This window comes from Panthera tigris, chromosome E1 (assembly GCF_018350195.1).
Source record: "Panthera tigris isolate Pti1 chromosome E1, P.tigris_Pti1_mat1.1, whole genome shotgun sequence".
In the NCBI taxonomy this organism is placed as follows: domain Eukaryota; kingdom Metazoa; phylum Chordata; class Mammalia; order Carnivora; family Felidae; genus Panthera; species Panthera tigris.
Genome location: NC_056673.1, coordinates 26657091 through 26682629, shown reverse-complemented (window position 1 = coordinate 26682629; position 25539 = coordinate 26657091). Strand labels below are relative to the sequence as shown.

Below are 25539 nucleotides of genomic sequence, written 5' to 3'. Positions count from 1 at the left end.
GGAATTTGTCCATTTCTTCCAGGTTGTCCAGTTTGTTGGCATATAATTTTTTATGGTATTCCCTGATAATTGCTTGTATTTCTGAGGGATTGGTTGTAATAATTCCATTTTCATTCATGATTTTATCTATTTGGGTCATATCCCTTTTCTTTTTGAGAAGCCTGGCTAGAAGTTAATCAATTTTGTTTATTTTTTCAAAAAACCAACTCTTGGTTTCATTGATCTGCTCTACAGTTTTTTTAGATTCTGTATTGTTTATTTCTGCTCTGATCTTTATTATTTCTCTTCTTCTGCTGGGTTTGGGGTGTCTTTGTTGTTCTGCTTCTATTTCCTTTAGGTGTGCTGTTAGATTTTGTATTTGGGATTTTTCGTGTTTCTTGAGATAGGCCTGGATTGCAATGTATTATCCTCTCAGGATTGCCTTCGCTGCATCCCTAAGCATTTGGATTGTTGTATTTTCATCTTCATTTGTTTCCATATATTTTTAAAATTCTTCTCTAATTGCCTGGTTGACCCATTCATTGTTTAGTAGGGTGTTCTTTAACCTCCATGCTTTTGGAGGTTTTCCAGACTCTTTCCTGTGGTTGATTTCAAGTTTCATAGCATTGTGGTCTGAAAGTGTGCATGGTATGATCTCAATTCTTGTATACTTATGAAGGGCTGTTTTGTGACCCAGTATATGATCTATCTTGGAGAATGTTCCATGTGCACTTGAGAAGAAAGTATATTCTGTTGCTTTGGGATGCAGAGTTCTAAATATATCTGTCAAGTCCATCTGCTCCAATGTATCATCCAAAGCCCTTGTTTCTTTATTGATTCTGTGTCTAGATGATCTATCCATTGTTCTAAGTGGGGTATTAAAGTCCCCTGCCATTACCACATTCTTATCAATAAGGTTGCTTATGTTTGTGATTAATTGTTTCATATATTTAGGGGCTTTCGCATTCAGCACATAGACATTTATAATTGTTAATTATTATATAATTATATATTTATATATAATTATATATAAATATATAATAATATATTATATATATAATATATTATATTATATATAATATATATATAATATAATAATTATATGTTATATAATTATGATATTATATAATGCCCTTCTTCATCTCTTGTTATAGGCTTTAATTTAGAGTCTAGTTTGTCTGGTATAAGTATGGCTACTCCAGCTTTCTTTTGACTTCCAGTAGCATGATAGATAGTTCTCCATCCCCACACTTTCAATCTGAAGGTGTCCTCAAATCTAAAATGAGTCTCTTGTAGACAGCAAATAGATGGGTCTTGGTTTTTTTATCCATTCTGATACCCTATGTCTTTTGGTTGGAGCATTTAGTCCACTTACATTCAGTGTTATTATTGAAAGATATGGGTTTAGAGTCATTGTGATGTCTGTAGGTTTCATGGTTGTAGTGATGTCTCTGGTACTTTGTGGTCTTTGCAACATTTCACTCACGGAATCCCCCTTAGGATTTCTTGTAGGGCTGGGTTAGTGGTGATGAATTCCTTCAGTTTTTGTTTGTTTGGGAAGACCTTTATCTCTCCTTCCATTCTGAATGGCAGACTTGCTGGATAAAGGTTTCTCAGCTGCATATTCTTTCTGTTCATCACATTGAAGATTTCCTGCCATTCCTTTCTGTCCTGCCAAGTTTCAGTAGATAGGTCTGCTACTACCCTTATGTGTCTACCTTTGTAAGTTAGGTCCTGTTTATCCCTAGCTGCTTTCAGAATTCTCTCTTTATCCTTGTATTTTGTCAGTTTCACTATGGTATGTCATGCAGAAGATCGATTCAAGTTACATCTGAAGGGAATTCTCTGTGCTTCTTGGATTTCAATGCCTGTTTCCTTCCCCAGATCAGGGAGATTCTCAGCTATGATTTGTTCAAGTACACCTTCAGCCCCTTTCTCTCTCTTCTTCTTCTTCTAGAATTCCTATGATACGGATATCGTTCTGTTTGATTGCATCACTTAGTTCTCTAATTCTCCCCTCATACTCCTGGATTTTTTAATCTTTCTTTTTCTCAGCTTCCTCTTTTTCCATAATTTTATCTTCTAATTCACCTATTTTCTCCTCTGCCTCTTCTATCCGTGCTATGGCCGCCTCCATTTTATTTTGCACTTCATTTATAACATTTTTTAGTTCCTTGTGATTATTTTTTAGTCCCTCGATCTCTGTAGCAATAGATTGTCTGCTGTCCTCTATGTTTTTTTCAAGCCCAGCGATTAATTTTATGACTATCATTCTAAATTCTTGTTCCATTATATTACTTAAATTGGTTTTGATCAATTCCTTAGCTGTCACTACTTCCTGGAGTTTCTTTTGAGGAGAATTCTTCCGTTTTGTCATTTTGGGTAGTCCCTGCAGTAGCTCCAAACTGCAGGGCAGTTCCCCTGTGCTGTCTGGAGAATCTTGTGTTGGTGGGCGGGGCCACATCAGATCTGATGTCTGCCTCCAGCCCACCACTGGGGCCACTGTCAGACTGGTGTGTACTTTATCTTCCCCTCTCCCAGGGGCAGGACTCACTATGGAGTGGTATGGCCCCTGTCTGGGCTGCTTACACACTTCCAGTCTTGTGGTGCTGCTTTGATGGGATCTGGCCAAGGGTGTATTAGCCAGGGTGGATCTGCAAGGCGCATAGGGGTGGGAGGGGCAGGCTTAGCTAGCTTTGCGGTCAGTGGTCCCCAGCAGGAGGGGCCCTGCAGCACCGGGAGGGAGGCAGGCCTGTCAGAGGAATGGATCCACAGAAGCAGTGTTGGGCCTTTGCAAGGTGCAAGCAAGTTCGGTGACGGGAACTGGTTCCCTTTGGAATTTTGGCTGGAGGATGGGAGAGGAAAATGGTGCTTGCCAGTGCCTTTGTTCCCCTGCCAAGCTCTGTCCTTCCGGGTCTCAACACCTCTCCCTCCTGGGGTTCTCTTGCCCTCCCCACTCTCCGAGCGCAGAGCCAAGGACTTTTAACATTCCAGATGTTAAGTCCCGCTGGCTGTCAGAACTCACGGAGTCCGGCCTGTCTGCTTTTGCAAGCCAGACTTTGGAGGCTCTGCCTTGCCCAGTGGGCTGCCCCTCCACCGCCCTGGCTCCCTCCCGCCAGTCCGTGTTGCATGCACTGACTCTCCGCTCTTCCTACCCTCTTCCGTGGGCCTCTTGTCTACGCTGGGCTGCCGAGAGTCCCTTCTGTTAGTCTTCCAGCAGTTTTCTGGGTTATTTAGGCAGATGTGGGTGGAATCTAAGCGATCAGCAGGAAGAGGTGAGCCCAGCATCCTCCTACGCTGCCATCTTCCTTGTACTCTCTCTCTTACCTATTTTTTTCTTTTGTCAGTTGTGATTTTGGTGTTAAGAAGGTTTTGCTTAACCCCAAATTACAAAGATTTATGTCTACATTTTCTCCGAAGAATTTTATAGTTTTAGCACTTACATTTAGGTCTATAATCCATTTGAGTTGATTTTTATGTGTGGTACGAGGAAGGAGTCCAACTTCATTCATTTATATGTTGATGTTCAGTAGTTCCAGCACCATTTGTTGAAAGATTCGCCTATTTTTAAATAATATATGATTTGGGGGTAAATGTTAATAATATCTAAAATTAGTTGAGCACTATGTATTTGCTTAGCACTGTTCCAAGGCTTTTACATATGTTGACCTTAGTTAACCCTTACACTAATTCTAAGGGACTCCATCTCACTATCAGAGAATGATTGGGGAGAGAAGAAGGAAACTGAGTGTTAACTGCTTCTCAGTGGCAGAAAAAAAAAGAACTAAGAGGTAGTCCCAGCTCTCTTATTCTTTTTCTTGACTTTTTTTGTTTATTTATTTATTTTGAGAGAGAGAGAGAGAGAGAGAGAGAGAGAAAGTGTGAATGGGGGAGGGGCAGAGAGAGAGGCAAGAGTGAGAATCTCAAGAAGGCTCCACGCTGCCAGCGCAGAGCCCCATTTGGGGCTGGAACTCATGAACTGTGAGATCATGATCTGAGCCAAAATCGGACGCTTAACCAACTGAGCCACTCAGGTGCCCCATCCTTGCTTTTAATACCAGTGCCTATCATTGGACTTCCTGATATGGATGGCATAACGTTAAGGGAAAAGCCAAAGCAAAGAATAGATCTACTCATATCCTATTTTGTTGCCATCAAGAAAAATGATATACTGAGCGCCTGGGTGGCTCAGTCAGTTGAGCGTCAGACTTGGGCTCAGGTCATGATCTTGCAGTTCGTGAGTTCAAACCCCACATTGGCTCACTACTGTCAGCACAGAGCCTGCTTCAGATCCTCTGTCCCCCTCTCTCTGCCCCTCCCCCACTTGTGCTCTCTCAAAAATAAACGTAAAGAAAGAAAGAAAGAAAGAAAGAAAGAAAGAAAGAAAGAAAGAAAAGAAAAATTGTATTATGACCAGAAAGGGGGACAAGATGATTAAGAGAAAAGCAAACATCTTGATAGAGGTGATGATGCTTAGAGAATACTATATGATCTCATGAGTTTAAAGCTCTTGGCCCAGAGAGCTTATAGGTAAGGATGAAAGACCTCACACATGAGATAACTCAGTTGTTTCCATCATTTTCATTGCAACGTGGACAATAGAAGTGCTGGAAGACTGAAGAAATGCTGATTTCCAAAATGAATGAGATGCTCAATTCTGTCAATCCTAGAAGAGAGTGTGGTAGCCAGTGAAGACAAAATCATAGAATGGCTTTTAAAGTACATGGTTTGTGATTATTTAGGAAGAGAAGGGGTGACCAGTAGGAGATGTCATGGGCTCACCATTCAGGTTGACATTGATTTGTTAGTAATTCTCTATCTGTATATATGCTAAAACATTAAATAGTTTGCAGTACCAGCTCTCCATAAATTACATTTTCAAGTTGAAAAGTAATATTTGAAGGACTAAGATTGGTATTAATAAGGAGAATTAGTATTCTTTTCCAGCAATGACTGGCACTTTACATTTGAATGAGGTTTGGAAAAAGATTTTATTTCTATATGTAACTGCATTCCCTCATTGACCTGATTAATTAGATCTGTGCTGTTTACATAAGAACATAAATATTTTAGAGTAAAACCCAATTTAATAAATGAATAAACTTATTAAGATGTAATTACTTTTCTAAGTTCTGTGTTTTAAAACTTGCAATTAGAATGTGGATTATAAACTGTTCTACATGGAGCTTTCAGGGAGGTTTGGCTTACCTTTCTGTGATTTTATTTGGTTTAAAGCTAAACATGCATTAGTATGGGATACAGGGTTTATAATTGGAATTACTTCTTATTGATAAAGTCAAGTTTGTTAAAAACAAATGTAATATTATTGTTTAAGATGAGGAAAAGGAGAAGAGAAGTATCTCAAGTGGAAGTAATTTCTGCTTAGGCCTCATGTTTCCCCACACATAAACAATTATATATATTATTAATGAACATAAAGTATGGCTGTAAATATAGATAGTATGGATACAAGTAGCAATAGTACAAAAGTGCATGGAAGAAAAAAAAGTCAGCTTTAGGATAGTGATTATTTGTGGGGAAAGGGATAGGGGTAGGGAAGGGTTAGGACTTTATTTGTATCTGTAATATTTTACTCTTAAGAGTAAGAGAGTGGGCTTCTCTTGTTATGTTTTTATGTTTGAAATATTTCATTAATTGAAAATTTGAAAACAAGAAAATAAGCAGCCTAATTCTCTGATTGCTTTCTTAAAGGGACAAGTGTTTATTTCCTGTTGATTTGAGAACATGATTAAATAAAGCTTTACAGGTAGCTGGAGAATTTATTTTTATAATCTTAGCATATAGTACTAATGACAACAGCTACAATTTATTAAGCATATAGAGTGTACCAGGCCCTATGTGAGGTGCTCTAAATATGCTCTCTACTGTTTTGACAATAACTGTGAAGAAGGTATTTCCTTCATTCCCATTTAACAGATGGCAAGGTGAGCTGTAATTCCAATCCATTACTTGTGATAAAATATGCTAAGTGAAAACTCAGACTTCCAAATGTCAAGTTCAATATCCCAAAGATCATTTCTCATGTAATAGCTTTCTTTGTCCCAAGAGTTATCTCTACATTTTAATGTTTACTTGAGAAAAATCAGAATATATGGATAGAGAAAAAGAAGATAAAAATTGCCTAAAATTTCACTACCACCCAGAGAAAGTTTCTGCTAGCATTTTGGTAGGTGCCCTTTCATATGTTTTCCATGCATAAATTTGTATGAACTTTCAAATGTTTTGAAAAGGAACTGTGTCAAGAATTTCTCTATCAGTATTGCTTATGGTGTATAATATAGAATAAATTTAAAATTTGGATTTTATTCAATACATATCTGTATATTTTTAAAAGTAGAGTTTTAAACTGAAAAACTTCATTAAAAAATTTATACAACAAGGGCACCTGGGTGGCTCAGTTGGTTAAGTGTCCAACTTCGGCTCAGGTCATGATCTCACGGTTCATGGGTTCCAGTCCCAAGTTGGACTGTGCTGACAGCTCAGAGCCTGGAACCCGTTTCAGATTCTGTGTCTCCCTTTCTCTCCCTGCCCCTCCCCCACTTGCACTCACTCTCTCTCTCTCTTTCTCAAAAATAGATAGACATTAAAAAAAAATTATACAACATATATAAAAAAGCAATTAGACTGGCTATTTTTTTTAATTTCAGTATTTATTACAGTGGTAGATCTAAAACAAAGACCAACTGGACAATTACTAAATTATATTTGCCAGTAAATTATAGAATCAATAATGAGTATATTACCTGTTGTGGATAGTTTGTTTCAAAAGACAGATGGACAATTCCATTTTCTGTCTCTGTGATATGACCACTCTAAGTACCTCATACAAGTGGTATCATACATTATTTGTCTTTTTGTGGCTGGCATAATTCACTTAGCATAATGTCCTCAAAGTTCATCCATGTTGTAGCATGTCAGAATTTCCTTCCTTTTTAAGTCCAAATAATATATCATTGTATGTATATTGCATGTTTTGCTCATCCATTCAGCTGTTGATGGACACTGGGGTTGCTTTTTATGTATTAGCTATAATGGATGATGCTGCTCTGAACATGTGTAAACCTATTTAAGACCTAGCTTTCAATTCTTTTGGTTGTATGCTCAGAAGTAGAATTGCTAGATCATATGGTAATTCCATTTTTAACTTAAAAAACATTTTTTTTGTCAACGTTTCTTCATTTTTGAGAGACAGAGGTGGGAGGAGGGGCCGAGAGAAAGGGAGACAGAATCCGAAGCAGGCTCCAAGCTCTGAGCTGTCAGCACAGAGCTCAAGCCCATGAACCATGAGATCATGATCTGAGCTGAAGTCAGACGCTTAACTGACGGAGCCACCCAGGCACCCCTCCATTTTTAACTTTTATAGATCCTCCATGCCATTTTCCATAGCAGCTGTACCATTTTATATTTCTATTCATAGTGCACAAGAGTTCCAATTTCTTCATATCCTTGCCAACACTTGTTACTTTCATTTTTTTTGACAGAAACCATCTTAATAGGTGTGAGGTGATATCTTACTGTAGTTTTTATTTGTATTTCCCTAATGGTTAGTAATGTTAATCATCTTTTCATGTGCTTATTGACTATTTGTATATCTTTCTGGGAGAAATGTCTACTCAAGCCCTTTGCCCATTTTTTGGCTTTTTTTATTGTTGAGTATTAAGAATTCTCTATATATTCTGGATATTAATTTTTATTAGATATAATTTGAAAATATTTTCTCCCATTCTTTGGGATGCTTTTTTACTTTCTTGATAGTATCTTTTGATGCACAAAAATTTTAATGTATATGAAGTCCAATTTGTCTATTTTTTCTTTGTTACCTATGTCTTTACTGTCATATCCAAGAAACCACTGCCAAACCAAATTTGAAGATTTTCCCCAATATTTTCTTCTAAGTGTTTTATGGTTTTAGGTCTTACATTTAGGTCCTGGATCAATTGTCAGTTAATTTTTTTTATTTAACTTTATTTTTTATTTTTAAAAATTTACATCCAAATTAGTTAGTATATAGTGAAGCAATGATTTCAGTAGATTCCTTAATGGCCCTTACCCATTAAGCCCATCCCCCCTCCCACAACCCCTCCAGCAACCCTCAGTTTGTTCTCCATATTTATGAGTCTCTTTTGTTTTGTCCCCCTCCCTGTTTTTATATTATTTTTGTTTCCCTTCCCTTATGTTCATCTGTTTTGTCTCTTAAAGTCCTTATAGGAGTGAAGTCATATGATTTCTGTCTTTTTCTGACTGACTAATTTCACTTAGCATAATACCCTCCAGTTCCATCCACGTGGTTGCAAATAGCAAGATTTCATTCTTTTTGATTGTTGAGTAATACTCCATTGTATATATATGCCACATCTTCTTTATCCATTCATCCATCGATGGACATTTGGGCTCTTTCCATACTTTGGCTATTGTTGATAGTGCTGCTATAAACAAGGGGGTGCATGTGTCCTTTCGAAACAGCACATCTGTATCCCTTGGATAAATGCCTAGTAGTGCAATTGCTGGGTCGTAGGACAGTTCTATTTTTAGTTTTTTGAGAAACCTTCATACTGTTTTCCAGAGTGGTTGCACCAGCTTGCATTCCCACCAACAATGCAAAAGAGATCCTCTTTCTCCGCATCCTTGCCAACATCTGTTGTTGCCTGAGTTGTTAATGTTAGCCATTCTGACAGGTATAAGGTGGTATCTCATTGTGGTTTTGATTTGTATTTCCCTGATGATGAATGATGTTGAGCATTTTTTCATGTGCCTATTGGCCATCTGGATGTCTTCTTTGGAGAAGTGTCTATTCATGTGTTTTGCCCATTTCTTCACTGGATTATTTGTTTTTTTGGGTGTTGAGTTTGATAAGTTCTTTATAGATTTTGTATACTAACCCTTTATCTGATATGTCATTTGCAAATATCTTCTCCCATTCTGTCGGTTGCCTTTTAGTTTTGCTGATTGTTTCCTTCGCTGTGCAGAAGCTTTTTATTTTGATGAGGTCCCAGTAGTTCATTTTTGCTTTTGTTTCCCTTGCCTCTGGAGACGTGTTGAGTAAGAAATTGCTGCAGGCAAGATCAAAGAGGCTTTTGCCTGCTTTCTCCTCGAGGATTTTGATGGCTTCCTGTCTTACATTGAGGTCTTTCATCCACTTTGAGTTTATTTTTGTGTATGGTATAAGAAAGTGGTCCAGGTTCATTCTTCTGCATGTCACTGTCCAGTTTTCCCAGCACCACTTGCTGAAGAAACTGTCTTTATTCCATTGGATATTCTTTCCTGCTTTGTCAAAGATTAGTTGGCCATACGTTTGTGGGTCCATTTCTGGATTCTCTATTCTGTTGCATTGATCTAAGTGGTTTTATGCCAATACCATACTGTCTTGATGATTACAACTTTGAAGTCTGGAATTGTGATGCTTTCAGTTTCGGTTTTCTTTTTCAGGATTGCTTTGCCTACTATTCGGGGTCTTTTCTGGTTCCATACAAATTTTAGGATTATTTTTTCTAGCTCTGTGAAGAATGCTGGTGTTACTTTGATAGGGATCACATTGAATATGTAGACTGCTTTGGGTAGTATCAACATTTTCACACTATTTGTTCTTCCTATCCAGGAGCATGGAATCTTTTTCCATTTCTTTGTGTCTTCTTCAATTTCTTTCATCAGCTTTCTATAGTTTTCAGTGTATAGATTTTTCACCTCTTTGGTTAGATTTATTCCTAGGTATTTTATGGTTTTTGGTGTAACTGTAAATGGGATTGATTCCTTGATTTCTCTTTCTGTCACTTCATTGTTGGTGTATAGGAATGCAATCAATTTCTGTAAATTGATTTTATATCCAGCAACTTTGCTGAATTCATGAATCAGTTCTAGCAGTTTTTAGTGGAATCTTTTGGGTTTTCCATATAGAGTATCAGGTCACCTGTGAAGAGTGAAAGTTTGATCTCTTCCTGGCCGATTTGGATGTCTTTTATTTCTTTGTGTTGTCTGATTGCGAGGCTAAGACTTCCAATATTATGTTGAATAACAGTGGCGAGAGTGGACATCCCTGTCTTGTTCCTGACCTTAGGGGTCAGGAACAAGAAAAACCTCGCAGTTTTTCCCCATTGAGGATGATATTAGCATTGGGTCACTCGTATATGGCTTTTATCATCTTGAGGTATGATCCTTCTATCCCTACTTTTTTCTGGGTTTTTATCAAGAAAGGATGCTGTATTTTGTCAAATGCTTTCTCTGCGTCTTTTGAGAGGATCATATGGTTCTTGACCTTTCTTTTATTGATGTGATGAATCACGTTAATTGTTTTGTGGACATTGAACCAGCCCTGCATCCCAGGTATAAATCCCACTTGGTTGTGGTAAATAATTTTTTTAATGTGTTGTTGGATCCAGTTGTCTAATATCTTGTTGAGGACATTGTCAGTTAATTTTTGTATATGGTGTTAGGTAAGAGTCCAACTTCATTTTTTTTTTTTTTTTTGCATGTGGTTATCCAGTTGTTCTATTCATTATCAAGAATGAGATATTGAAGCCTCCAATATTATTGTAGAATTGTCTATTTCTCCCTTCAGTTCTCTCAATTTTTGCTTCATATATTTTGATGGCCTGTCATTAGGAGCATGGATGTTTATAATTGTTATATTTTTGCTGTATTAAAATTCCTATTTATATATAATGTCCTTCTTTGTCTCTTGTAACCTTTTTATGTTTTGTTTTGTTTAAAGTCTATTTTGTCTGATGTTATACATTATGCAACCATTATACTGTTGCATGGAATAGCCTTTTCTATCCTTTCACTTTCAACCTATTTATGTCTTTGGACTTAAGTGAGTCTTGTAGACAGTGTGTAGTTGGGTCATGTGTCTTAATCCATTATGCCAATCTGTCTTTTGATTGGAGAATTTAATCCATTTGCATTTAAAATAGTTACTGGTAAGGAGAGACTTACTTCTGTCATTTGCTATTTGTTATCTATATGCTTTATAGCTTTTTTGACCCTCATTCCTTGCATTATTGCCTTCTTATATGTTTAGTTTGATTTTTTTGGTAGTTAAACATTCAAATTTCTTTATAATTTTATTTTGTGTATATTCTTTTCTTTAACTTTTCAAAATGTTTATTTATTTTGAAAGAGAGGGAGAGAGCATGCACAAGCAGGGGAAGGGCAGAGACAGAGGGACAGAGAGAACCCCAAGCAGGCTTCATGCTGCCAGTGCAGAGTCTGATGTGGGCTTGAATTCATGAACTGTGAGATCATGACCCCAGCCGAAACCAAGAGTTGGATGCTCAATCAACTGAGCCACCCAGGTGCCCCTATTTTGTGTATATTCTTTAACTAGTTGTGTGTGTGTGTGTGTGTGTGTGTGTGTGTGTGGCTACTATAGTGATTACATTTAACATTTTTTTTTTTAGTATTTATTTTTGAGAGGAAGAGAGAGTGCACACAGGTTGGGGTGGGGCAGAGAAAGAGAGAGACAGAGGATCTGAAGTGGGCTCTGAGCTGACAGCAGAGAGCCTGGTATGGGGCTTGAACTCATGAACAGTGATATCATGACCTGAGCCAAAGTCTGACACTCAAACCACTGAGCCATCCAGGCGCTCCAACATTTAACATTTTATAACTTAAGTCATAACACACTCTAGTTTGAATTTATACCAGCTTAACTGGAATAACATATAAAAAGCTCTGCACCTTTAACAACTCTGTCCCTACCTCTTTTAATTGTTGTTGTAAACTTATATCTTTATACACTATGTATCCCAAAACATAAACAAATAATATTTTAATGTATTAGTCTCTTAAATTTTGTAGAAAACAAAAAGTGGAGTTACACACCATTGTTTTAGTAATACCAGTTTCTGTAATTGCCTTTGTATTTACCTTTACCAAGATTTTTATTCATATAGCTTCAAGTTACTGTATAGTGCCCTTTCATTTCAAGATGTGGGACTCCTTTTAGTATTTCTTGCAGGCAGGTCTAGTGGTCACAAACTTCCTTAGTTTTTTTTTTTTTTTTTTTTTTTGGGAATGTCTTAATTTCTCCCTTACTTTTGAAGGACAGTTTTGCCAAATATAGGATTTTTCATTGACTGGGTTTTTTTTGTTTGTTTTTTGTTTTTTTACTTTTAGCACTTTGAATATATCAGCTCACTGCTTTCTAGCCTCCAAGATTTCTGATGAAAAATATGCTGATAATCTGATTAAGGATCCCTTATATGTGACAAGTTACTTCTCTCTTGCTGCTTTCAAAATACTCTCTTTGTCTTTGGACAGTGTTATAATGTATCTTGGTGTGGGTTTCTTTGAGTTCATCTTGGCATTTATTGAGCTTCTTGGATGTTTATATTCATGTATTTCATGAAATTTGGGGAGTTTTTAGCCATTATTTCTTCAAATATTCTCTCTGCCTCTTTCTCTCTGCCTTCTAGGACTCCCACAATGTATATGTTGGTCCTCTTGATGATATCTCACAGTTCCCTTAGGCTCTGTTCACTTCAATCTTTTTTCTTTGTGTTTTTCAGACTCAATAATTTCCATCGTCTTAGCTTCAGGTTCACAGATCCTTTCTTCTGCCTAATCAAATCTGTTTGTGAATCCCTCTATTGAACTTTTCATTTTAATTATTGCATTTTTCTTTCTTTTTTTTTAAAGAATTTTTAAAAGTTTACTTATTTATTTTGAGAGGGGCAGCAGTTAGGAGCAGAGAGAGAGAGAGAGGAGAGAGAGAGAGAATCCCAGGCAAGTTCCACACTGTCAGTGCAGAGCCTGACATGGGGCTTGATATCATGAACTGTGAGCTGAAATCAAGAGTCATATGCTCAACTGACTGCACCACTCAGGCACCCCAATTGTACTTTTCCACTCCCAGATTTCTTTTTGGTTTCCTTTAAGGTTTCTCTTTGTTGATACTCCATTTTGTTTCATACATCATTTTCTTGACTTTCTCCATATCTTTCTTTAGTTCTTTCAGCATCTTTAAGACAGTTGTTTTATTTATTTTATTTTTTAAAGTTTATGTATTTATTTTGAGAGAGACAGAGACAGTGTGTGTGGGGGGAGGGGGTGGACAGAGAGAGAGGGAGAGAGCGAATCCCAAGCAGGCTCCATGCTGCCAGCTGTGGAGGCTGACATGGGACTCAAACTCATAAACAATGAGATTATGACCTGATCTGAAACCAAGAGTCAGGACAGTTAACCAACTGAGCCACTCAGGCACCCCAAGACAGTTGTTTTAAAGTCTGTGTCTAGAAGATTCACCATCACTGGATTTTCAGGGACAGTTTCTGTTGCTATTTTCCTTTGAATGGACCATATTATTTTGTTTCTTTGTATACCTTGTGGTGGTTTCTGTTGAAAGTTGTACATTGAATCTAATACTGTAATAATTAGAGTCTAATAAGTGGTAACTCTGGAAATTAGATTTTCTTCCTTTACCAGGGTTTGCTGTTTTAGGTTCTAGTTTGGGGGGACGTGCTTATTATTATTGGCTCTGTTTGTGATAAGGATTACCATAAGATGTACACATAAGATCTTCTCAGGTTCTTTCTTAGCCTGTAACTTTCTCTGGGCACACATGATGACTTTCTAATTTCCTCTGTGTATGTGGTTGCTTTTCTTTTTTTTTTCTTTTCTTTTCTGTTTTTCTCTTCTCTTCTCTTTTATTTTCTTTTCTTTTTTTTTCTTTTCTTTTAAGTAGGCTCCATGGCCAGTGTGGGGTTTGAACTCGTGACCCTGAGATCAAGGGTCACATGATCCACTGACTGAGCCAGCCAGGCATCCCTGTATATGTGGTTGCTTTTGAATATCCTACTCTTCACTGTGTGGCTACCAAAATGGCTAAAAAGAAAAAATAAGGGGAAAGAAAGGTACTGACCCATTAAGTCCCCTAAAAATCATTTCAGCCAGCAGGGGAGGGCCTTGCAACAATGGGATATGTGTGTGCAAAAATAAGGGCCACAGTTTCATTATCTGCATATATGTGATCAGAAACGATAATCAATGATTAGAGCACAGATCCCTGATATTTGGAGAACAGGGTCCTTTTGGTAAAATGGTCACACCATGCATAGCTGCCAGGAACACATACATGTCTCCCTACAGTGAGGCAGAGGGGTGGGGAATAAGTAGTTGCCACTGTGCTAAGAACTGGAATCAAATGAAAGTAATCACAATTTACCTCCAGATTTACTCTGGAAGTTGTGTCAAGCTCTGTTCCATCTGTTCTGGAGCCATCAAGGCTCCAATAGCTCATTGTGAGTTTTTTTCTCATTTAAATAAACATATATTTTTATACTTAAATTTTTTCTTGCAACTTTGCATTATTTTTCTTAAAGAGAGTCCCCAACATTTTATAGATTTCAGATTACACAAAGCTTGAATCTTTTCCTGCTATGGCATCAAGAGAGTAACATGCTTTAATTCAAAATGGTCCCTAAGGTGTCTAATCTTTAATGTGCCCCACCGTGACTTCCATTTTTGCTTCTTGAACACATTATCATCCCCATCCTACTCTCTGCCAACCGGAAAGTGTTACAACAAGATCTGGAAGGCAAGCTTACTGAAACACAAGTCACCTTTTCTCTGCTGATGAGAGTAAATTTCTAAGGTTGCTAGATTTAGCAAATAAAAATACAGGATTCCTAGTTAAATTTGAATTTCAGATAAATGTTACATGGGACATACTTATACTTTAAAAATTCTGTTTTTTATCTGAAATTCAAATTTAAGTGGCAACCTGTGTTTTATCTGGCAATTTCATGAATTCCTCAAAAATGGTTTCTCTAGCATAAGGATTACATTTTATTCATCTTTCTGTAGAACTAGAACAGTTCTCAGATCAATGATAGTGGTGTTGAGTACTAAAATCAGTGACTATTCATTATCTTTTCTGGGAAACAAAAATCTAATGTAACTTATGGATCCCCTTCCCAGAAAAATGCACAAACACAAAACACTTTGCACATAATTTCAGACCCCTAACACCTAACTTGTAAGGTGTCACTTCCTGACTTCTCCCCAACTCAGACCCTTTATGTAGAGTTCCTTATTTGTATGTTTTGTGATTTACAAAGTGGTTTCATCTTCACAACAGTCTTATAATAGAACTAGCCCATTTTGTGGATGGAGAAAGTGAGACTTGGATTCAGAAACATTATATACCCAGTAATTATAATCAGAATCAAATTCAATTCTTCCCACTTTGACTCATGGGCTCTTTCACCATACCAGCCTGCCATATAAATCTTCCTTCCTTATAATGTTCTGATTTCTATAGCAGCATTTTTTGTATGGAAGTCAGGGTGGAAGAGTGGAAAGTGCATTCAGATGAAGAGTCCTGGGTGTGAATCTTAGTTCCTTCACTGAGAAGCTATATTCCTGGGCCTTAGTTTACCCATCTGTACAATGAGAAGGCTGGACACCATCCTCTGAGAGCACTGATATTCTATGATTTTAAAGGGCCCCTTCACTTTCCCCAACTTTCCTAGTAGGCCATAATAAAACCTACTTTTGTGACCAAGGTGCAGAGATTACAGATGTACTCAGAGGAATTTGAAACTGAAAAGGCTTAGGAGTTAGGAAGACATGAATTTGCTCTATGTGGGGGGTTTCCAGGGCCTATAGTATAAAGAGTTATATCTACACCTAGCCAGGGTATGAGGGGAGTCTAAAGCATAAAGGAGTGAGATGAAATCCCCTGTGCAGACTCTGGATTTGCAGTGAGAGTAGAACATGGCTGCAGTCAAATTCTAGGCTTTGCTTTTACTCTTACCTTTTGGCTGAGCATGGGGAAGACAGAGTCTGGTGCTCAGGGACCCCACTCAGACCATCAGCCTTACTCAGCTGTCCTTGGCTGCTTTCTGTGGAGCAATGGACTTATAGCAACTAGTACCTGGAGGCACTTTCCCCACTTTAGGATTTAAAGGGAAGCTCTTTCTTTGAAACACAAGGGAAGAGGATCCTGGATTCTACTTCTTGGTACCTAAAAGAGCAACTAACTAAATTCCTGTGCTAATGGCCATATTCTCTTCTTCCCTTACATTGTTCTACTGGATGCAGATATGCCAAAGCCACACATGCCCGAGCCTAATAAACATCCAACACCACATAGGAATCCTAACAACAACCTTAGGTCAAAACAATGTGCTAAGAAATATCTCGGCAGTTACCTCAGCAGGTTTGCCAATTTGGGAAAGTTTCTTTCTTTTTTTTTTAAGAGAGAGAGAGGGCACAAGTGAGCAAGGGGCAGAGAAAGAGAGCATCCCACAAGGGGCAGAGAGAGAGGCGAAATTTCCAAAAAGAAATCCTTGCAAAGCAAATGGTTTGTACCTCACCAGCATGGTGGTGAAATGGGCAGATGTAGGAGAGGCCATACTAAAGAGAGAACACAGCATATGTAAGAAATCAGAGGCCTTCATATGGGCAATCTGGGGAAAGAGGGAGCATTTCTTTTTCTCTTCTTCTTCCTCCCAAACTTTATCCCCAAAAGTAGCAACAAGTCACCTCCTCTGTGATGCCTTTCCCATTCCACTTGTCTTTCAGGGAAAGGTTGAGACACAAGAGTGTCCCAGATAGACTAATAATTTAGTACCTCTTGAAAAAAAAAATCCAGTTAAAATATTTATTCAACATTTATTAGGTGGAGTTAGGGAGAAACCAATATTTTTATTATTATATTTTAAAAAAAGAGGCTTACTCTCACTGGCCAAAGTAGAGTCAATGTTCTGGAAAAAAGAAATCTCATTTTTCTGTAATTCCTGTTCTCGTTTCTATTTTCTTTTGCAATTTACTGAATCAGACTACTTGGGAGACATACCAAAGAATTTAAAATTTAGGCTTTGTTCAACAGTTTAAAATTCATTCCAGAAAAAACAGCTTGGTGTTATGCATGATTTGATTTCAGAATTTCAGTTGACTTCATCTGCAGCTGCTCATGGCAAAACTAATCAACAGACATAGGTCAGTTCTAGAGAGAAGGTCTCTGTTTTTTTGTTTTTAAAGTTTATTTATTTTTTAAAAAAAATTTTAAATGTTTATGTATTTTTGAGGGAGAGAGAGGGAGAGAGAGAAAGAAGAGCACAAGTGGGGGAGGGGCAGAGAGAGGGAGACATAGAATCCAAAGCAGGCTCCGCACTGTCAGTGCAAGGCCTGACATGGGGCTTGAACCCTCAAACTGTGAGATCATGACCTGAGCTGAAGTCAGACACTCAATTGACTGAGCCACCCACACGCCCCTAAAGTTTATTTATTTATTTTGAGAGAGAGAGAGAGAAGGGGGAGGCAGAGAGAGAGAGAGGGAGAGAGAGAATTCCAAGCAGGCTCCATGCTCTCAGCATAGAGCCCTGAGCCAAAACCAAGAGTCAGAGGCTTAACCAACTGAGCTACCCAGGTACCCCTGTTTTTTGTTTTTAATTTCCACATGAAAGCATTGTTTTCTTTGGTGGTAGCAAAACCAAATTATCTTTCACCAGAAAGGTAAGTAATTTTGTACAGAAACCTTAGTTAACTAGCACATTTCTGGTTTTCATGGCATCCCATATGTATTGTTGCCTGCTATTGTTGCCTGGATTTCTCATTTCTTCATACAGCTGTGTCTGTCAGCTAAACAGAACTGTGTGCTTCCTCTGTCTTTCTACAGCCTTCTACTTCGCCTTGATTAGAGATAATACTTATCACATGATATTGTCATTGTTTTTGCATCTTTGTTCCCTCCTAGACTATGGACTTGCTTAGTTCAGAGACCATATTAATCTTCATGATTCTAGTGGGCCCTCAATAAATGAATGAATAAATGCCATGGGCAACAAGGAAAGATCAACAGGCAATAGGCCTGCATGTGGGATATCAGCGAAGAATCTGTAGTCTCACTGGGCAAAGCCTTCTATATGAGAAATCCTGAGCCATCTGAAGTTGCCAAAAACTCAAAGAATTTAGTCACACATTGGCCATTTTTGGTGCATAGTCCACAGCATCTCTAATTTGACGACAAAGCAAAATTAACCGTAATCGAGTTACTGACCTAAGATCTTTACACATATTTTTTATTAAATTATCATAACAACCTTATGAGGTAGGTGTTATTAGCCTCTATTTTATAGGTTAAATAGCTAAATTCAGAAAGGCTAATTAAGTTCATAATGACTGAGTCAAGAAGAGGTAGAACTGGCTTGTAAATCCACCTTTTCCTTCTTCCACCACACCTCTGTTATAGTTATACATTACATATCTCACTATGGAACTGTAAGGAACAAGGGACACCAAGCATTACATTAATTAGAACTTTCATGTGATATTCAAGAAGTCAGTGACTAAATCTCTTCAACCTCTGCCTTGAAATTGAAATACAGTAAAGTTAGACATAATAATGTATCTTGATTTTCCCCCAAGGAATCTCCCTCTCATATCCACATAGTGAGCATTAACAATTAATGGGAAGTGCTTTCCAAGCCATATAACATCATTCTTAATATTTATGATGCCCACGAAACACACAAACATCTGTTCTGTAGAGTGATAGCTATTAAAGCATACTTAAGTGCCAAGCACTCTCATGTAGACAAGCCAAAGCTTTAAGCAGTTGCTCCTCTGGAGATGTCTAAATAGCAAGGATTCCAAGAAGATGGGAGGAAGACAATTTTAGCCTCAACTCATCTTGAGGAATATTAATTCATTTTATTATGGCTCAAACACATAGTAACTTAAAGTGGAATAAAGCTATGTTTAAAAGGTTGACATGACAGTTGGGTGTCTGACTCTTGATTTCGGCTCAGGTCATGATCCCAGGTCTGTGGGATCCAGCACTGCATTAAGGTCTGTGCTGAGCGTGGAGTGTATTTGGGATACTCGCCCTCTCTTCCTCTGCCCCTCTCCCACTCTTGCACGCTTTCTCTCTCTCTCAAATACAAAACTATTTTATCGAGCATTTTTCTGGGAAGAGGATCCTTAAGTTACATTAGATTTTCTGGGTGGCTCAATTGGTTGAGTGTCTGATTTCGGTTTGGGTCATGGTCTCACGGTTCATAAGTTTGAGCCCCACATTGGGCTTGCTGCTGTCAGGACAGATCCTGCTTTGGATCCTCCGTCTCCCTCTTCTCTGCTCCTCTCCTGCTCTCGCTCTTGTTCTCCCTCTCCCTCTCAAAAGCAAATAAACATGTTTTTTTTAAATAAATAAATGAATCAAACAAAATAAATTAAAAAAAATAAAAGGTTGACATGATCTTTCATATTGGGGATGATTGTAAGACTAAAGCTAAAGTTAATGTTTCCTTCTGAGAAACAAAATTAGACTCAAAAGTTCTTTTAATGGATGAGATTACCCATCAGCAGGAATGACAGATCTAAGAAATATGCTGTTAAAGTAAGATTGAAGAGTTGAGCATACCCAAAATCCAATCAAGGTGGTCTGTGTGTACCCTCAGGGAGCAGGCCTGGCTTGAGATTATTACTAAGGAAAAAATCTCTTACCTGCTTGTAAAGAGAATATGTTAATGGAAGAGAGTGGTTAGCCTGGATCTCTGGTAATGGAGTCAGTGGAACCATTACCTTCACCAAAACTTCCTATTTATTTGACAATAAAATTTGTCATGATAAAATAACTAATACATTAATGTCTACATATCTATATCAATACCTATATCTATATCAACTTATCTGTATGGCTAACCTGAACATAACTCTGTGTATGGTAACACAATTTAGTTTAGCAAAGCTGAGGACCACCTTAAGCATGGCAATCAATACAAGCAAATACTGCCACCCAGGCTTTCCCAGCTGACACTTGTTTCAAATTGCAACAAACAAAAGATCAACATAACAGCCACAACAACAAGACAACAACAACAGTAATGGCAACTGACAATTGATGCCCACTTATCAAATATCAGGCATACTTCTAAAGCTCTGCATATGAATTACCTGTTGGGTCTTCAAGCAACCCCATGAGGTAAAAGAAAAAAATGCACACAGAGATTCTGTAATATGAACTCATATGTTAATGAGTGGTGGGGCCTAAGTTCTAACCTAGGTAGGTTGTTGGCATTCTTAACCACTCCTTGGAGGTGGGGGTCATGGGGAAACAATATAAATATATTTAAATAAGATGTTCAAACAGAGGTTCTTTTGTTCTTTTGGTTGCAAGATATAAAACTTCACTCAAGCTACTTCGAATAAAATGTTGTTTGAGGCTAACCCTAAGCCAAGTAAGGTATTTTTTTCTCATAATATCTTACATTCATCTCTATGATTGCATTTACTACTCTGTTATAGTTATCTGTTATATGTTCATTATAATAGTCCCTCTGGACCCCAATAACTATGATTTTTTTCTCTTTTGTTTACTACTGTAGCCTTCCTTGATGCATGTCTGACAACTGATAGGTGCTGTTTGTTCAAATAAAAAGTAGGATTGGGGACACTGGTCAGGGACAGGAATGTTAATTGATTAATGATTTTTTAAAAAGCATGAAACAATGTCAGTCAGATTTCATAGGAAATTAAAATTCAGGAACAGATCTCATTCCTCCACCCTGCACCCTACTCACAGTGCCTTGTCTCTGTACTTTTTTGCATATGTGTTCCATTTTCCTTTTTTTCAAGTAGGCTTCTTTTGCTTACTTAACAGTTTCTGCTCCCTCATAATTTTGGCTTTTGTGAAACTTTGGATAGCTTTGGTGTTAATCTCAGCCTCAACTCTAGTTGACCTTTGAGTTCTAGAAGCTCTAGCTCACCATTATCTACAGACTCAAGACCTACTAATTCAGATTGTCATGAGAAAGATTCTGATTGGTTCAGCTTAGATGAAGAGTTCGCCAGATGTCCAATAAGTTGTGGTTGGCGTATTGTGTGACAAAATTGGTAGTGTAGGCTTGCCCTTTTTCCAAGGAGACAGTTTTCTTTCTTTTTTTTTTTTTTAGTTGTTTTATTTATTTTGAGAGAGAGAGAGAGGATCCCAAGCAGGCTCTGCACTGTCAGTGCAAGCTCGGTATAGAGCTCAAACTTGCAAACTGTGAGATCATGACCTGAGATGAAACCAAGAGTCAGTTGCTTAACCAACTGAGACCACCCAGGCACCCAGAGACAGTTTTCACAGAAAGGGATGTGGACTGAGTATGTACCCCTAAAGTAGGTCTCCTATAGATGTCAAACTGATATTTCTCTCCTTTTGAAATCTAGACAAATTTTTTAAACCACCAAGGAGAATATTCTAAATTACATAGAAAATTTATAGTCATACATTTACCGTATTTTAACAAGGAATTTCTATGGACTGCCATTTTCCAGTTGCTTGCATTTTCAATTTTGTTCTTTGATTGCTTAAAACACAGACATCTCTTCTCTCTTGCCATGCAATGAAAATGTTCTATTTTGATATGGTATGTGTTAGTCATAGTGTTTGCATTTTCATTATGATATCAAGAAGTTAATCTGTTCCAGTCTTTTTAACTAGTGTAGTTAAGGGCTTTTGATGGTTTCTTGTGATAATTGCATTATGATTTTCATCCTCTTATATTTTGGACTACATAATTTCTGAAGCGTTAAGAGAATTGCTGGAATTTTTACTTGTAGTTCTTGATTTAATACTGATGCTGAAGAGCCCTAGATTGCTTCTAATTTACAAATGAATTCTAAAAGATAGCTTCTATGTCAGTTTGAACCTGAGGTACATTCTCCTAGTGGTTTGTAAGAGGTTATTTAACCTATAACATATTCATTCGGTAATTCATTATGTTAAGAAGCACTGTTTGCTTGGCATTGTGTTAAGCTATGTGTACAACATGAGCAAAACATATAGTCTCAGTCCCCATGAAGCTAGTTAGTCTATGGGAGGAACACAAATGAGCAATTACATTAGGGCTAATAGTAATAGCTGACCCTGGGTGTCTGGTGCATAGTAGGTTCTCCAAAAATATTCATGAGATGCATGACTCAATAGGTTAAAAGTGAATCATCTACATTCATTATTTCATTTAATCTTCACAGTTCTCTGAAGACTTAACCTTTTAAAATCTTTAATCCTAACTAAACTGATTAGTAGTTCCACTCAAAAAGACAAAGCTACTATGGATATATTTAAAACTTGTTATTGATGTATAAAATATATATACAGAATATGCACATCACAAATACATCTCACTGCATTTTCACAAAATGAAGACACCCGACGAAGAAACAAACTTTATCAGCATCCCAGAGTCTTCCTCATGTCTCTTTAAGTCACAACACCCTCAAGGATATTATTTAAATATTAAATAGTTTGGCTTGCAGTTACTTTATAATGTATTTGAGAGGAAGAAAGATTTAAGGAAATCCTAATTTGTCTGTTTAGAACTCAACAAAATTTGTTATTAGAGTTAGTTATGATTAGATTCAGATGTACATAACTGAAAATTCACAATAACAATGGTTTAGCTAACATATTTTATTTCTCTTTCATGTGAAAGAGGTTTAGAAGGAGGTATATATTTAGGGCTGATTTGGCAGCACCATAGTTATCAGACATCAGGGTTCCTTTTAGGTTATAGATCAGCCATCTTTGTGCTTAGCTAGTGATGGTCCAAGATGGCTATGAGGAATCCAGCCATTACATCCACATTCCAGACAAGAAAAAGGAGGAAGGGCAAAGGACTGCCTCCCAGCTGATTAAGTTCACCTCTAAGGGGTCTATCCCCAAGTCCCTCATAACATTTTTGCTGTTACCTAATTGTCCAGAATTTAGTCATGAGGCCATAAGTTTTTTAAGTGAAGCTGTCCTTTTAGCTGGGTATATTGATGCCCCCAATAACATAGGGTCCTGTTAGTAAGGAAGGAGAGCACATATTTGGGGTAGGCTACTAGTTGTGTCTGCTAAGTTATATTGATGTGCAGTGTACTTACCATACAGCACATCGTCTAGTGAAATTTTTCTTCCTAGGAAGGGAAAAAATGGAAATTTAAGTGTCATATATAAGAAACTGAGAGATGAGATTTCAAAGAAAGGTGTCATGTGTAAGAAAGTGAGAGATGAGAGTTCAAAGAAAGTTCACTTACTATACAAAGTGATCTAGCCAGATTCAATTTCTTGCTGTAGGCCATTGAACCCATCAGCAGACTTCTCTAAGCCCAAGAATCTCACTGGTAGAATGTGGCAGAAACACTTCCTCTCTAATTATAGCACAGAGTCATGGTTAGAATTTTCTCTTAAAAGTTCTGTGTGTGTGTGTGTGTGTGTGTGTGTGTGTTATGCATTTGCTAGAAAAACTCAAACTGATAGTATTCAGTCCTCATGGGCACATTTCATAACTTCAAATTTTGTATTTTGATATTAGCAAATGGGTAAATGTTACAGTAGAACCTGGCTTATTATATGGATTTATATCTAGAACAAGTTAGGTCTTGCCTCTCACAAGAAAAAGTTACATAAAAAGGCTAATGCACCATGATTATAAGGCAGTTACCTTGTCTCCCTTTTCCACCAGGTTATTAATGTTGGGCTCTGTTCCAAGAAGAGCCCTCTCTAAGGCTGGGTGAGACAGGGAGCAAGTTGTACTTTGAGGCCTTCCTGCCTATCATTTTTGAACAAGTAAAATCTGGTTACAGTGAGCCTCCAGGGCAGTCTGTATCAGTAGATCTAAGGACATAAACCTCAGGAAGAGCAGGAGGTAGAAAGAGAGATCAGCAGGTACCGAAAGGACCTATTTCTAAAGGAGCCGTTGCTTGGGTTTAACTGGAAGATGGGGCAGGGAAGCAAGGGTAAGTGATGAGAATCTTTGCAGAGGGAAAGAATAAAGAAAGGGAGTGGAAAGACAGAGAGAGGTTTCCAAGTAGGTAAAAGAGTTGCAATGAGCATGTACAGAGCCTCAAACTTCAGGAGAATGGCAATTGTAGTGGAGCAAGGGCCAAGTGGATGATTCCCTGAACATTACTGAGCATCGGCTATGCCAAAGGCACTGTGCTAAGTGCTGTAGGGGACATCGATATAAACCATACATAGACCCTGCCCAAACAGTGCTCATAGTCACCAGTCTATCAAGGGAGATGAAGCATGGGTTTAAAGGATGTCATAAGGTTCAAGGTGATCAGTACTGTAAAAGAAGAGTAATTGACATTCCAGAAATTCAGGGGGAGGATGACAGTTTAGCTGAAAGAATGGTGAAGGTGAGGTAAGGTAGGAAGAGGGGACTGTGGAAGGTCTGAGGAGGACGTATCCTTTGAGTTGGATTTTCAAGTCTGAGCAAGAGGAATAGGATTATTCCCCCCTTCCACCCTCCCATCTCCCCCACTTCCCATCACCCCTATGCCAATGGCCTTTATTGTTCGCAACAGGAAGTGAAAGAGGAAGGGACAGGACAGCTCTGGCTCTGGGGGTGGCCCCAAAGGCCTACTCTGTCACTGTCCTTCAAAAAGTAAGAATAGAGTTTTTGGCGATGGGAGAGTGGGTATTAAGAGAAAGTGAAGAAGATGGCACTAAGAGGAATGGCAGGATGACAAAATTTCATTGTTCTGCAGGAAATAGGTAGGCACCCAGGACCTCATAATGTAGAATCTGCTCTGGGGAATATCCTCTGAAGGAAGAGCAAGGAAAACACCTGCTCTCTCCCTCAGTCTCCAATTTCTACTTCTCTCCTAATTTCTCTGCCATACCTCGACTTTGCCAGCCGCATCTGTTGTCATCATCACAAGGAGATTTAGGGCACTCTGTTCTGTGACCTTTCAGCCTAGATGTGGTGGCTGCAGCTGCAGCTGGAGAAAGTGGGGTGAATTCGAAAGAGACATGAGTGAAAGAAAGAGAGAGAGAGAATAGGATGATTGCAATAGTCCCTTTGTAATAAAGCTGGTGGGTTTATTTACAAGATTTTCTTGATTTGTAACTTTGAAATCCTTCCTGAGAGAGTAATTTCCTTTAAGTGGTAGCAGAATACACATTCTTCTCAATGCGTACATAAAACATTCTCCAGAATAGATCATATGTTGGATCACAAAACAAATCTTAACAAATTTAAGTGGAAATCACATCAAGTATATTTTTTGACCACAATGGCATGAAACCAGAAATCAATAAAAGGAGGAAAATTGGAAAATTCACAAATATGTGGAACTGAACATGCTCCCGAACAACTAATAGATCAAAGAAAAAATCAAAGGGAAATAAAAAAGTATCTTGAGACAAATGAAAATGGAAATACAACTTACCAAAACTTATGGGATGCCGCAAATGCAATTCTAAGAGGGAAGTTCATAGCAATGAATGCCTGCATTAGAAAAAAAGAAAAGGAGGTGCCTGAATGGTTCAGTCGGTTAAGCATCTGGTTTCAGCTCAGGTCATGACCTTGTGGTTCTTGAGTTTTATCCTCGTGTCCGGCTCTGTGCTGACAGCTCTGAGCATGGAGCCTGCTTCAGATTCTGTGTCGCCCTCCCTTTCTGCCCCTCTCCTACTTGCACTCTGTCTCTTTCTCTCTCTCTCTCAAAAATAAGTAAACATTAAAAAAAATTTTTTTAAAGAAAAAATAAAGATCTCAAGTAAACAATTTATACTCAAGGAACCAGAGAAAGAAGAACAAATGAAGCTCAAAGTTAGCAGAAGGA

The 25539-nt window shown here is 37.9% G+C and overlaps 1 long non-coding RNA gene across 1 annotated transcript in view; it reads right to left on the bottom strand.

The window, feature by feature from the left end:
- Positions 1–22884, bottom strand: part of LOC122233784 — a 78595-nt gene extending 55711 nt beyond the window's left edge. Inside the window, exon 1 of the long non-coding RNA XR_006211508.1 lies at positions 22852–22884. This is a non-coding gene — a long non-coding RNA (uncharacterized LOC122233784). The remainder of the gene's footprint in view (positions 1–22851) is intronic.
- Between the last annotated feature and the right edge of the window lie 2655 nt (positions 22885–25539).